Source organism: Peromyscus eremicus, chromosome 13 (genome assembly GCF_949786415.1).
Source record: "Peromyscus eremicus chromosome 13, PerEre_H2_v1, whole genome shotgun sequence".
NCBI classification, from domain to species: Eukaryota; Metazoa; Chordata; class Mammalia; order Rodentia; family Cricetidae; genus Peromyscus; species Peromyscus eremicus.
The window spans coordinates 44,810,028-44,826,438 of record NC_081429.1 but is presented as its reverse complement, the minus strand read 5'-3'; positions in this window follow the sequence as shown (position 1 = coordinate 44,826,438).

Below are 16,411 nucleotides of genomic sequence, written 5' to 3'. Positions count from 1 at the left end.
ATTCCTCATTTCTCCCTCCAATTACTCTCTTCCTTTCCTATAGTCTCCATTCTACTTTCCTGATCAGATAATAAGTAGCTGATATCAAGGGCAAATAAGTTTTTAAAGCCTTCACATATCTATGAAGTGCATTAAATACCTCATTTTGTTTAGAACTGTCATGCGGCAGCTCTAACTATCAGCTTTATCAATGACGTGAACTTTAGGTAGATCTGGAAGAACATACAGGCTATTTATTATAGTCTTCAGAAAATACTAGCTACATTACATGACTTGTCCAGGCATTCTGATTCATATATTACAAATTCAGTCAAAGGAATTACCGAGGAGTGGATATGGCTGTAGAATTAATGAGCTCCAGCAATTTGTTACATATAGAGTATCCTCACATCTATGGCAGAAATAATATTCAGTTACCTGTTCACTTTGGACTTTTGATTTGCCATCCTATAAGAATAGAATCAATTATCATAAGTTTAGCATAAGCCTAAAACGACTGCAAAATCCATCAGGTCAAATGAACACAAAGTTCAAATGAAAAATTAAGTTGTAATTCAAAATGCCGTCAATTACTGCTTTCTGCTTTACTTATCAGAAGTGTAATGAAGTCCACCATTAAATTATATCTGAGGAGGATGACATAGGAGCTTGTAATATCTTAATCCGAGTTTCCCAGGCAGATGCATTCATCTTTTCCAATAAGTGAGCATAGTGCCTCCAAGTTACTTCATCACTGTTTCACATTTATCCAGAGTCACGGAGAGAAACAGATGACAGGCACTCTTCTGTCCTTCTGCTCTCACTCTCCGATTTCTTAGATTGAACTGTGTTTTATTTCTAAGCAGCAGACATTAAACTCATCAGTCTTGAATAGGATCTGAAGAACTTGCTGGAGGGTGGATGATACAAAACAGCAAAGCTGTTAAGTTACGATAGGGAATTTACTCGCAACTCCTTGAACGTTCATGTGGGTCTCTACAAATGTCATGAATATTGGCATAGCCCGTAACTTTTCCCATCTATCCTCTAGATATTATTTTCAATGTTTTGTTTATTTACCTAATTGTACAATAAATTAATATGAATCACTTGCAAAGTGTTAGATAAAGCCAATATACATGGGAAAAAATTTTAAAAAGTCAAAGTACTCATTAGTTTTAAAAAAAAATAGAGTCGTAGGTGAGGCAATGAGTGATCTGCATTTGGGATTAATGTGTTCTCGGTTGATGCTCAGTGAGTTAGTCAATGTTACCTCAGGCTGATTGTGACCCTGATGACCTGCTTTCTACCTTGGTCAGATGACCCTACTATCATCTACCGGACAGTCTTGCACAGTGTGTTTGGTAAAGGTACTGAATGTCAAACAGTGTGGATGTTATTATTATTTAATACTTATCCATACATCTATTAGTAGCTGAAGATAAAGGAAATCAGGCTCATATTGATCAGGAAGAGCTGCTTAAGAAGATATACTGAAGGCTGGATCTCAGGCAGGTGGAGGAAATAGCAAGTAACTTACACAAGGTTATCAGTGATGGCATCTTCACCATGAATTGGGTTCATTATAATTACCCTATGACTTCATTCAGACCATTAAAAGGACTTGACCTAATAGTAAACCAGTTTGTGGTGGTATTGTGTTCCCCAAAATATTGTGCATGCTAATAAACTTATCTGGGGTCAGAGAAGAGAACAGCCACAATATTAAACATAGAGGATAGACAGTGGTAGCACATGCCTTTAATCCTAGCATTCCAGAGGCAGAAATCCCTCTAGATCTCTGTGAGTTCAAGGCCACATTGGAAACAGCCAGGCATGGTGACTCATGCCTTTAATCCCAGGAAGTGAGCCTTTAATCCCAGGAAGTGAGGGCAGAAAGCAGAAAGGTATATAAGGCCTGAAAACCAGGAACTAGCCTGGTTAAACATTTAGGCTTTGAGCAGCACAGTTCAGCTGAGATCCATTTGGATGAAGACATAGAAGCTTCCAGTCTGAGGAAACAGTATCAGCTGAGGAATTGGCAAGGTGAGGTGGCTGTGGCTTGTTCTGCTTCTCTGATCTTCCAGCATTCCCCCCAATAACTGGCCTCAGGTTTGATTTTATTAATAAGAACTTTTTAAGATTTCTGCTACATCAGTTCACAGATACTAATGAGATAGTCATTTTTATTACTCCTAACAATTTTTCAGTATAACATTAGACAATGATGTATGCTGTAATACAATTACATTGGTAATGTCTTTGCCCTTAGAACCTTTGGATATGGAAACTGAACTCTGGTACACACAGAAAGAGTACACAATGCTTGCATACATCTGCAGTTAGTTTCTGTGGTACATAATCCACAAGACCATACAAATTGTTTTATGAAGACTGAGTAAGAAATTCTATTCATTGACGTTTCATCAAATATGGTCCCCCAATAGAAACACCAGGCTTTTTTCTTAATCTTGCCTAATTAACTTTGTCCTGAGCCTCACTAGCTACAAATTCATTCCAGTTATATTTATAAATTTGTGTGTATTTCTTTCAGTGAGTCATTATTAGTTTACATTGAATGTGGGTTTTCAGACTTAAAATTTGATATAGGAGATGTAAGATTGTATCAGGTAAAGGTGGTAAAGCTTTGCCATCTCCATTTTAACTCAGAATTTTAAACAGATTTATTTGAATACAGACTTACTACAATTTAACAAACAATTAGGGTAGGGAGCATAGAGGGGGTAAAATCTGTACTTAACAATTTTACAAAGTATTACTTATTCATCATTACCATTAATTGATAATAATCTGTGGGAAGGGTATCCATGTATGTATTGATGTTTTCATTTCTAAGCTGAAGTTCTGCAAGGAAAGTATTTTAGTGCCTTTTGTGCCTCATAGATCTAAAGAGACGTAACTTTCCATCAAAATCCAGTGGATTAGTCCTAAAGCCTGAATTCCTATTCAAGCTCACAGAAATCCAGAGCTTGGAGTATTTTCACACTTCCTTAATATGACTCAGTTTATTTTCCCCTCTGTTACTTAAAAATGAATTTGGAAATCATAACACAGGATAGAGTGCTTTTGACCAATTTTGCAAACAAACCACTTGATATTTTAGCCTGGAGGTTCTCAGCCTGTGGGTTGCAACCTCTCTGGGGTCGGAAGACCCTTTTACAGGAGCTGCAATAGGAAAACACAGATATTTACATGATGATTTAAAACAGTAGCAAAATTACAGTAATAAAGTAGGATCAAAAATAATTTTATGATTTGAGGGTCCCAACAACATGAGGAACTATATTAAAGAGTCACAGCATTAGGCAGGTTGAGAACCACTGCATTAGTCATATATATTAGAATAAAATTGTAACGTCTGTCAACTATGGATACAACAAAGTTCAATAACAATGGAGATTGTAATATACTTAACCTCATTTAATAAACTAGGAAAATCACATATCCCATTTGGTAATAGATATAAATGTATTGCATATATTGACTTCATAATGGGTTATAGTATTTGCAACTGTTCCCTGAACCCCGTCAAAGCTAATGTTAAACTAGCATGGTTGTTAAAATATTCAACAGTATTTGACAACTCTTTTTGTATTTTAGAGTTGTTCCAATTTTCTTTAGATGCCACATATGCATGATGAAGATCTGAAGGGCACCTAGTTGTTCTCTTTCTCTCTCTGCAGAAAGCAGGTCATTGAAATTTTGATTTAGAATTACAAGACCATATGAGATCTAATTTTATTTTGCGGTTGATAAAATGACTCAGTGGGTAAAATCACTTACCACACAAAGCATAATGACCTGAGTGAGATTCTTCAGAACTCGTATAAAAAGCTGCATGTGGCATGATCTGCCACCCCAGCACTGCCGCACTGAGGTATGAAGCAGAGCTGAGACACTCCAGAGAGCCTTCCTTGAGAGCCTGGAGCATGCAGTACAGACATAACACAGACCCTGCCTCAACAAGGTCCAAAGGAACCGCCCCCACATATGTGCCGTGACACACACACCCTTGTGTACACATACACACACAACTCACCTACCGGGTACACATACATACATATATGACTGCACACGCTAATAAAAACTGTGATTGTTTTAAAAATTATGTCATAAACATATGAGGCCTCTCTCCCTGAGAACATTTAAGTACTGTAATATATCCTTAACAAAACAAAACAGAGCAAAAATTTCCCTTCCTTCCTGTGCCGTCTTTTCATTTCTTTCTTTATGGTCTTTCCTCTAGCAATATCTGCTACAGACCTGGAACCAAGTCTTTCACACATGGCATCTAGGGACATTCAAGATGTAAATCATGACAGTCAGTGTCTAGATTGCATAGGCTTTGTAAAACTCGTATATTCTCAGCATTTCACTGCCCATTCAACTGTCAGAACATGAACAGGCGGAAGGGAAGCACATAAAATGGAATCCACATTATTTTTTGTCACACTTAAAAGAAAAACACTATGGATAAATTTTAGGGAATTTTAGCTATGGGCTAATGGTGAAAGTTTTCTTTTTTAGTTGGGTGGGTGGGAAACTGGCACTCCTTAGATTATTTTACACATTTAAATTAAGTTATTTATGTTCTACCAATTACTGAAGGTAGTTGTGAGTTTCCTATAATGTGCAGAATCTTAATTTACACTTTACCATCTGTCTGTGTCTTAAGGTTTTAAGAGATTTTGCTTCATAGTATCCTCATGTAAATGCAATGCATCTTTGGAAAGACATCCACTTTGTGAAACACAGCCAATCCTCACCGTATGGTCTCTAAGTTAGACACAAGTCCTAGGAAAATTCAAGAGAGGGGTAATTGCTATTTTAAAATGATTCCTTGTTTTATTATCATAGTGCAGAGCTTTGAATACACACTAATCAATTGACCAGTGATTAAAAAATACTGGAAAGTATGCACTAGGAGGCCCTGGAAATTTATATAGCTTGTATTTGATTAGCTTGAGTGCTTACTTGCTGTATGAATTAATCATGGGTACTGGATGTAACAGATGACTAGTAAGTCACATTATTGTTTGATTATAGAAAACTACTGCAACATTTTGCTATTATTGGAATGTACTTCACTCAGGGTGATTTTTTTCTCATTCCATCCATTTACCTGTGAATTTCATGATATCTTTTTTTTTTTTAACAGCTGAGTAAAACTCTGTTGTGCAAATGTTGCACATTTTCTTTATATATTCTTCCATTGAGGAACATCTAGGTTGTTTCCAGTTTCTGGGTATTACGAGTAAAGCCTCAATGAACATGGTTGTTCTTGGTAGGATGCCCAAGAATGGTATAGCTAGATCTTGAGGTAGATTGATTCTCAATTTCCTGAGAAACTGCCGTACTGATTTATATCATGGCTATACAAATTTGCATTCCCAGCAGCGATGGAAGTATTCCCTTTGTTCCACATCCTCGCCAGCATGAGCTCTCACTTGTTTATGCTTCTTAGCCATTCTGACAGGTATACGGTAGAATCTCAAAGTAATTTTGACTTGCATTTTCCTGATAACTAAGGATGTTCAACATTACTTTAAGTGTTTCTCAGCCATTTGAGTTTCATCTATTGAGAATTCTCTGTTTTGGTCTGTACTCCGTTTTTCCCCTTTGGTTGCATTTCACACTTATTTATTTTTTAATTTATTTATCAATTAATTAATTTATTTAAATCATGACTGCAGCCTCCTCTCACTTTCTCCCTCCCCTGTTTTCATTCATAATTGGATATTAACTATAAGGTAAAGGATAAGTATGCTACAATCCACAGACCCAGAGAGGCTAGGAAACAAGGAGGGATCAAGGTGGGGGGAGGAGATCACCTGGTTGGCATGGGAACTTGAGGGATCAAGTTGGGGGTGGTCAGAGGGGGAGAGCACTGAGAGAGATGACTGGAAAGGGGGACTTTACAGAGTCTGGTAGAAACCTGATGTGAGGAAAATGTAGCTAGAGTTTTCCTGCCTGGCCCACAGTCAGGATAAATCTCTGTCACCTGCCAGTCCCACAGCCGCTCAGACCCAACCAAGTAAACATAGAGACTTATATTGCTTACAAACTGTATGGTCGTGGCAGGCTTCTTGCTAACTGTTCTTATATCTTAAATTAATCCATTTCCATAAATCTATACCTTGCCACGTGGCTTGTGGCTTACCGGTGTCTTCACATGCTGCTTGTCATGGTGGCGGGTGTCAATGACTCCTTCCTCAGCCTTCCTGTTCTCTCAATTCTCCTCTCTGTTAGTCCCACCTATACTTCCTGCCTAGCCACTGGCCAATCAGTGTTTTATTTATTGACCAATCAGAGCAATTTGACATACAGACCATCCCACAGCAGGAAAACTTAGTGTACAAGGATGGCCCCAGCTAAGACTCCTGGCAGCTGTGGATGCATAGCCTGACTGGCCATCCCCTGTGATCAGTGATCAGATGGGTGACTACCCTGGTTGTCATCAGAGAACCTTCATCCTTTGACTAATGGAGGTCAATTCAGAGACCCACAGCCAAACATTGAGCTGAGCTCAGTGGAAAACAAGGGGATCAGGAGCATTGCAGGAAAACCCACAGAATCCACTAGCCTATTTATGAGAACTCATAGAGTCTGAACCAAGAAGAGAGCCTGCATAGGACTGACCTATTCCCTCTGCATATATGTGACAGTTATGTAGCTTGGTGTATATATGGGACTCCCAGCAATGGGAGCAGCGGCTGTCCTGGGTACTTTGACTGACTCTTGGGAACCTATTCCTCATAGTGGATTACCTTGCCCAGCCTAAATACAGGGGGAGGTACTTGGTTTTATGGCAGCTTGATGTGCCATGCTTTGCTGAAGCCCCTGAGAGGCCTTCCTCTTTCTGTACCCCACTTTTAAACTGGATTATTTGGTTTTTCTTTCATGGTATCTAGTTTCTTGAGTTTGTTATATAATTTGTATATTAGTCCTCATTGGACATGGAGTTGGCAAAAACGTTGTTATCATTCTGTAGGCTGCCGCTTTGTCTGATTGACGGCATTCTTTGCCTTATGGAAGCTTTTCAGTTGCACGAGGTCTCATTTATTAATTGCTGATTTTATAAAGTGCCTTCACTGTCAATGTTCTGGCAAAAAAAAGTCATCTCCTTTGCCACTGTGTTCAAGGCTATTCTCCACTTTTCCTAGTATGGGGTTCAATGTGCCTGGTTTTACGTTGATTTCTTTGATCCACCTGTACTTGAGTTTCGTACAGGATGATAAGTATTGATCTATTTGCATTCTTCTACATCCAGCCATCCAGTTTGACCAGCACCATTTGTTGAAGACGCTTTATTTTTTTTCCATTGTGTATTTCTGGCTTCTTTATCAAAAGTAAGGTGTCCATATGTATATGGATTAATGTCTGGGTCTTCAATTCAATTCTATTGATCAACATTTCTATTTTTTATGCCAGTACCATTGCAGGTTTAGGTATGTGAATTTTAATTCTACATACAAAAAATCAAATTATGTAGCTACATGCTGTCTATGTTTTCACAGATAGTGATAAAATTTTACTTTGTGGAGTCAGTTAAAATGGATTCTCACTGACTAGCCCTTACTGCCCATATGACTTTGTCTTCCTCACCTCTAGATGAATGCATATCAAAAAGAATATTTTTTGGGCTGGTGAGATGACTCAGTATGTAAAGGTACTCTCCATATAGTTTCTTTGATCCCCAAAATCTACATGAAGTGAACCGACTCCCCAAAGTGCTCCATAGTAAGACTTCCTAAAGCAGCTCTACTAGGAAACAAATCCTTCAGCTTTGGTATGGAAACAGAGTCCCCAAAACCTTGTTTATTATTTCAGTATAGTAAACTCATATTCTGGTGTGACAAAGATGCCAGGTGGCCCTCCTAGGTGAGTGTGGCATGGCTTCGCTGTCCTGGTGCTCAAAGGGGCTCTTTCTTCATCTATATTTTTTTCTTGAATACTTTATGAATCAATTTTTGCAAACATGCAGCAGCTTTTTCAGATGCCATAGATAGAGCAGAAGTGCAAATTATCTGCAGTCTTTAGTTAACAAAGCAATCAGTTTTTCAATGATGCCCATTAACGACTTGCATACATACCTCTTTTTCCTTTATTTCCATAATTGTTTGGGTTTTTTTTTTAATAGAATCATGGCTTCTCTGTAGCTAGAGTTTTCCTGCCTGGCCCACAGTCAGGGCAAATCTCTCTCACCTGCCAGTCCCCAGCCACTCAGACCAGACCAAGTAAACACAGAGACTTATATTGCTTTCAAACTGTATGGCCATGGCAGGCTTCTTGCTAACTGTTCTTACAGCCTAAAATAATCCATTTTCATTAATTTATACCTTGCCACATGGCTCGTGGCTTACCGGCATCTTCACATGCTGTTTCTCATCGTGGTGGCTGGCAGTGTCTCTCTCTCTCAGCCTTCCACTTCCCAGCTTTATTCTCCTCCTTGTCCCGCCTACACTTCCTGCCTAGCCAATGGCCAATCAGTGCTTTATTTATTGACTAATTAGCAACACATTTGCCATATAGAACATCCCACAGCACTTCCCCCTTTTTTTTTTTCAAAAAGGAAGGTTTTAACCTTAACAAAGTAAAATTACATATAATTTGGGAATTTGGGCATAGCTTCTCTTACTACTTCCTGCTGGAGGGGGGCGCTGTATCTTATGGGGACACAAAGAAAATTTTAGGATCATGGAGTAGTCCGTGAGGCTGTATCGTCTGAGCCAGTTGCCTTGAAACCATTCTGGATGTTGGATCATCTGGGCCATGGTGTCATCAGAGAACTTTCAGGGGGTCGTGGCTGGTCAAACCTGATGTATCTTAATCTTGAACAAATCCATAGCCTCTGGCTTTCTGTGGGAACAAAAGAGACTCTTTTCCAAAGCAACATATCCTTATATCCAAATTTTGAAGTCAAGGTATCTTTAAAATATACATTTTGGCATAACTCAACAGCTTTTACAATCAAATGTTTTTCTGCAGTTAAAAATCCCAAAGACAACACAATCCAGATTCTCTGTGTAATATCCATTTTTACGTGGCTTATTTTTTATACTACCTTTACTGTCTCTTTAAAGACTTTATTTTTTAAAACTATGTATTTGTTTCTATAATTCTATATATCACCTTTTTTTATCTCTTTCAAGCCTACGTATCTTTTACACACATTGTAAACTATTACATCTGAATCTGTCTTTTTTTTTTTTTTTTTTTTTTTTTGGTTTTTCGAGACAGGGTTTCTCTGTGTAGCTTTGCGCCTTTCCTGGAACTCACTTGGTAGCCCAGGCTGGCCTCGAACTCACAGAGATCCGCCTGCCTCTGCCTCCCGAGTGCTGGGATTAAAGGCATGCGCCACCACCGCCCGGCTGAATCTGTCTTATTGTGAATCTATTGCCTTAAACTGCAGCAGCTGTGGCTGCTGGCTCCGCCCACCTCAGCTTCCCAACATGGCTACATTTACCACCAGCTCTGGGAGCTATCGTGGGTCTATGCTTTTATCCAAGCAGCGTGTAGCCCAGAAACCTCTTTGCTTTGTACCAGCAAAGGCTAAATCCACCATGCAGCTTAATGTGCCACTTGCAGAGGCCTCATTCCCGCCATACTGCAGGTTGAGTGCGCACGCTAGGAATCCACCAGTAACTCAAACCAGCAGCTGCCGCTCATTTGAGAGAGACAATTAGGAAGCTGTTTTTATTTCCATTTTAGAATCTTTTCTCAGGTTTTACCTAGCCAATGGCGAATCAGTGCTTTATTTATTGACTAATTAGCAACACATTTGCCATATAGAACATCCCACAGCACTTCTCTGTACAAATTTTGCTCTTTGCTTCATAGTGGTAAGATGGCTGCTCTGCCTTTGAGTATTAAACTGTATTTCAAGACAGAAAAAAAATTACAAGAATGGAACATGCTTTCTTTTCTTTTCCAGTATTTTGGCTAATCTGGGGTGCATTATTTACCCACCCTTCAACCAATCACTGCTAATTGAGACGATGATTGAGAGTGAGACAGTGAACAATGTGCTCTTAGAGCTCAGAATATGCACTCTCCCCTTCCTGGATTTTCTCTTGTTTCTATTTGAACAGCACTACAAAGGAGCCAAGTGTACTAGATTAGTTCTACACAAAGATTCACACTTAGTTGTTGATTTTTTTTAAAAAAAAAAGTTATAGTATTAGACTCTGATAACTTGCACCCTGCCAAATCGAACCCCTCCATTAGTCAATCAACTGCTCATTTAAATCTTCTCCAGAATTCCATCGTTATTCCTGAAAACAAATCTTAACTTCATCTAAGGGATGATTAGACATGTGTGATTTATTGATACCTTCTGTTCCTTCAACCTTTAGATACAGCAATGCAGAATTAAATCTGTCAGAAAACTTCTTGTAGCATATTGTTTGTGTGGTTTTTTTCCTCAGCCACTCCTATATATTTTACTGACTGTTATCTTCATGGTACCAATCACAAATTGAATGCTCTTTTTAGTTATTATGAGACTCTGAGGAATAGGCGAGCTGAAAGCCATTTTACAAGATTCGGCAATCACTTTGTGGTAATGGATATTGGTGTCTGGCACATCCGTTCCGGTTTCTGCCTTGTTAAACACTTTAAAAGCAGATCCAGTTTGCTTAGCTTCACTTTCTGACCCTCTGGGAAGTGTAGGTTTGGGCATCCTTTCAAATGGGGTTGAACAGGGCTCAGCTGATCTTAACTGTACATGTTGGCTGCTGGCTTCACACAACTAAAGGTACCTAGACACATTTTAATAACAAAGTTTGACTTTATGTTGTTTCAAAGATGAGTAATTACTGATTCATTATAACAAAAAGCCTCAATTGATTCAGTTTGTAGAACATCCTAGAGTCTTTCAAGGGGTTATTTTCAATTTTCTAGAGAAAGGAAGCAAACATCTTGTTCATCTCATTTTTGCAAATTCTGGTGGCAGCTAAATAAATTGGTGATGAATTTGTTCTTCACTTGATTTCATTAGAAACATAGTGTAGTCACTGTCTAAATAAGATACTTTATAAAATTTAGAACTTGAATAGTGTCTTGGTTTATCCTTTCAGTCCATCCAACCATATTCAAAATGTTGAACCTGAAACCAGGGAGATTTCTCAGTTGATAAATTATCTGTTGCCCATGCAGGACCAGGGTTTGTCCCCAACACCCCTGGAAAGGCTGGGGCTGGTGGGAGGCACCTTTTAACCTCAGTCTTGGGAGGGTATATAGACAGTGAGATCCCTGAAGTTTTTGGCTGGCCAGTCCAACCATTTGGTGATTTCGAAGTTCAGTGAGAGACCTTGTCTCAAAAAATGATGGAGAAAGACACCTGATATTGCCCTCTGATAGTTGAACTGCACACTCATACATACACACAAACACATGGACATACCATACTCATACCACAAAAATTGCTCAAACTGTTCACAATATGTGTTTTATGAAAAATATATGTTCAGGTAGTCTATACACTCATGATTGGGGAAAGGAAATATGCATAGCTTTATAAAATAATATTTACTGTAAAATTTAGTTCCACAAGAACCTGAGTGCTATGTTACATGTGTGTTATTTGGTCACCTTAGAAAACTTAATTAAAATCCTTTAAAAAATCAAGTTTATTTATTCCTTCACAGAACTAATTGGCTTCTGTAATTTTTAAGCTTGTTATTTTCTCTGAATTTAAAATAATACTTGTGAAGTACTTGTTCCACATGTAGCCAGCTTCCTGGGACACAGTTATTCATCTCTCAGCCAGAATTAACCAGATATAGCTGAATCCTCAGGAAATACTGCAAGAGTCCACTTCTCCACAATTAATAAATAATTGAGATTAGTTGTTGAATTTAACTGTAAATGGCTGCATTTGTGCTATTCAGAACACCCAGGAATAGCACTGGCCATATCATGGATTAAATCTTCCTGAAAATACTTGCTGCTCATCTTAGTTCTTAGAATGTATCCTCCCTCTATTTAGTATAATTCAGAAATTAAAAATCTTAAAGTTTAGTCGGGTTTAGTTCTTCTAAACCAGATGCTAAATTGTGTATCTAACCTGCTCTGGGGATTGACTATAGGAAGATGTTCCTGGTCACATTGAAAGTACCTTATTTCTTCTTATATTGTTCTTCCTATCACAGTCATTTAATTTTTCTTTTCGTTTTGAAAATATTAACTTTTATTTTTAACTGAGATATAAAAACATAAGGGTTGTTCATATTTATAGAGTACCATATAATATCTTGATATATGGATACATTGCATAAAGAGTCTAATAAAATCTAATGAGAAGATAAATTCTGTTAGTGCTGTCAGACCCAAAGTCCAGGGATTCCATGTCATATCATTAACTTGTATTAGCACCAGAAGAAAAGATGGGAGTGGGTACAAAGTTACAGAGCTGGGAGGAAATCTTGACAGTGCAGCCTTTTTAATGGATGGGATTTTGAAGCCTGCAAAAGTGAAGGCTTACATATAATAAAATAGATTTCACGTGGCATCTGTTCAAAGTGTCACCCCGATTTAAAGAATGCCAGTTTGATGGCATTCTTCTTCCTCAGTCTTAATTCTCATCAATTAATTTTATCAGCTTCTGCTATCAATTTCGATTTCATGGCTTCTAAAAGTGTTATCTTTTCAAGCCATTCCTTTATAATGCATTATTTACCCCAAAAAGCTCATTCAATTTCCTTGGCCATGAAGGATTCATAACTACTTAATGGTGACTTTTGTTTTAAAAAATATTATGACCTTGTCTTTTTGTCCCAAACCCCCAAAGCCCTGGAACATACATATAATCACAGAATTTAGGAGACTAAAGCAAGAACATTTTGAGTTCAAGACCAGCCTGAGAAATAGATGAGCTATTGCCTAGGTTGATAGATTATAGGTGGCTGACATATAGGAATTAGTTTGATAATTTCGTGATGTGTAGAAATAATGTAATAATAAGTATAATTCTATTTATTATCAGTTCTGTGGGGGTTTTTAGTGTTCTGGATTTTACTTAAATCATCATTTCCATCTTAGAGATTTTTAGTCTACTAAGAAAGCATCTATGATTTTAATAAGTTTGTATGTATGTACAGAAAGGCTTTTTTTTTTTAAGAAGACACAAACCATCTCTTTCTTAGGGAATCCAGACAATGGTGCTGTGAACTAGGCAAGAGCAGTGGCTGCTGGGAGTTCATGGATGTGCGGTTACTCTGTATACATCATCGACCTATGTTTTCTCCGTGATGATCTTGTGCAGGAGATATTTATGAAATGACGGGTTGGGGAGGGATGCTTACCTTCCCTAAAGCAGTACCAGTAGCAGACATCACAACCCCATTTTGAATTTAAGACTCATAGCCAAGCCTCACTCAGGAAGCCATGCTGCTAGTAAAATTAAATGGTTCAAAGTGAGTAAATCAACTTGTTGATACAATAAGGTACATCTGTGATGGAACCCCAAGGCAAAACGTTTGTGCCCAAGAAAAAATTTTGTGTGAGTTTTTTTTTAGAGCAAATAAATAAACTAATATTTTATCTACCATGAATTCTGGGCAGGGACTTTTATAAGTAAAAATATCTATAATGAAATATAATTCAATCATGGAAAGACTTAGCCTTGTTTACCACGAAATTGTTAAGCTCTCACTTGTTATGTACAAAAAATGAGTCCCGAAAGCAATGTGATGTCCCTAACTCATCTTGAACTCACATGCCTCTAATATCATTTCCTATAAAACTACTTCTTTTAAGTTCTGTTACATGTGTGACAACAAATGCATATTTAAAGAATTCGTTTAGCTTGGGGAGAGTTTAAGAACCTAGCAAACATTCTCTGAGAGCACCTAGTATTTGAATTTTCACAGCAAATGCTATTAGTAGGCAATGCATTCATGTCAAAAGTATCAATAACTGCCTTGAATATTGCTGCTGTGGCTAAAGTCACCATTTAATATCTAAGGTAGGGCTTAATAAATAGCAACATTATTGAGCAGTGCTGGAGTTCACTGGGGATTTCATATCAATTTTCCTCTGTTGCTCTTAGTTTATGGTTATCTCTGTCACATTGCTTAATCTACCTTACCCCTAGATGAGGTAATTGAGGGCATTACCACGACCTAAGGATGAAGATAACGTAGAAAGCAGAAGGGTGTCAAATCTTCTGAGTATGCATAGCATGTGAGTAATCTGCCTCACAAAGGGAATATGGGGAAAATAAGGAAAACAGCCCTAATTTGTAGAGGTAGCTAGTCTTGGTACATTAAAAACTCTTGCGTGGCCAATTGCTAGCTATTCATTGATCATGTGGTTGGGAAGCCATGCATGCATTTGGTCTTGGAAGAGGATAGGAAACACCCCTAGTATACAGATCATGGAGCAGGGATCAGGAGAACGGCCCAAAATCAGAGCTTCATAGCTCCTCTTTCACAATGGAAACTGCAAAGAACAAAGATATTGCTAGAAATGTGTGTGTACAATTACACACATACACATAGCTATGCATATATATTTTTTTAATGAGTGGCTGAACAAGTATAATCATATAGCCCTTGCTTTGAGTGTTTTTAAAGAGGTATTTTTTCGAGCTATTACATCATCTCCCAATCCCTTTACTCCCTCCATACCTTCTCATATACCCCACTTGCTCTCTTTCTAATTCATGGCCTATTTTCATTATTTATTGTTACATATATGTGTATATATATGTATACACATATGTTATTATATGTATTTAGAAATATATTTGTTATTTTCCTAAATACATAAAGTATATCCTAACCAATCTATATAATGCTCCTTGTGTGTGCTTTTCAGGGCTGGCCATTTGGTATTGGGTAAGCAATTGGTGTGCTCTTCCATGGAGAATACTATTTCTCTTGCTCTCAGTATTCTTTAGTTGCCTATATATATAGGGTTGACACTCTTTGCCTCCCCCCACCCCATGCTCTGTCCACTTTAGCAAGTCTGTTGTTTCTGTCCTTGTTCAGCTCATGTTTAGGAAGTTGTCTTGGTAAGAGTTTATGGGTGTGTTTTCCGCCATTCATAGGTAGACACAACCTCATAGCAAACTCCTTGGTCTTCTCCTGTATCAAAGAAAATTTTCTTTGCCACAGAAATAGACCATTACAGACCAAAAAAAAAAAAAAAATCAAAATACATTCAGGAATTTTAAGGAATAACTAGAAAAAGGCAAAAAAAAAAAAATAGAGAAAGGATTCTAAGCAACTGTCACAACCCTAATTATCTTCCTTTTTGTGACCTTATATCATTTTTTTGCTTGTCTGTTTTATAGGTTGTTTCTATGTCACTACGTAGAATTCAACCTTGAAGTTTCAATTTGTAAAGCTAATGTGCTAGACGCAGATGTAGTTCACTTTTGAAAGAGTGCATGAGTGTGAGCCAGTGAGACAACTCCAGGGATCAAGGCCCTTGACACTCATTATTGCAAACCGGACACCAGAGTTGGCTCTCCAGAACCCATCTAATGGTGGAAGGAGAGAACCAGCTCCATAAAGTAAAGCTGTCTGCCCACATGTTCCGACAGCACATACGATAACAATGGAGAAAATAACTTTCAGTGCTATTTATAGTCTTAGAAAGCCAAGGTGCTAGCAAATATTGAAAGAGTTTATTCATTTGTTATTCCTTTGTTCACTTATTCAACATGTACAAAAGTGAACTTGAGGTTGTGCTCTTCATGGTCTCAGCTTCTTAGGAGGCTAACGTGAGGGCATTGTTTGAGCCCAGAGGGTGGAAGACAGACTGCACGACTGAGAAAGGACTGGTTTCTAGGCAAATGAACAAGCTTGGGTGCAATCTGCTAGGAACGGGGACTTTTTTTTTTTTTTTTGATGGGGCAGAGAGAGGATGGAAATACTAGAATGGGATTCTTCATTGATATTTGTGATGGGGCTGGAGACAAGGCACATTAATGCTGAGAACATGTAGAACCACAAAGAAAGCTCTAATCATTAAGTAATAAGAAGCCTTTCTACAACTTAGATGAAGTGAAATCAAAATTGAAAGTTTTCCTTCTTGCCGGGTGGTGGCGGCGCACACCTTTAATCCCAGCACTCGGGAGGCAGAGCCAGGTGAGTTCGAGGCCAGCCTGGTCTACAGAGTGAGTTCCAGGACAGGCGCAAAGCTACACAGAGAAACCCTGACTCGGAAAAAAAACAAGTTTTCCTTCTTAATAAACTGAGTTTCTTTTGCCTCGTCCACTCAGCAGCTGATGAGCTTAGAGGGAATTCAAGGCCCAGAGTTACCAAAAGGCCTTCTTGTAATTAGTTTGTGGTATGATTTGAACTCACTGTGTGAGTTAAGTAGGTATCTGTGGACTAGCCAAGAAGCCCAAGTAATAACAATGGTCTACTTCTCAAGTTGGGAAATCTCGGTCTTCCACTCC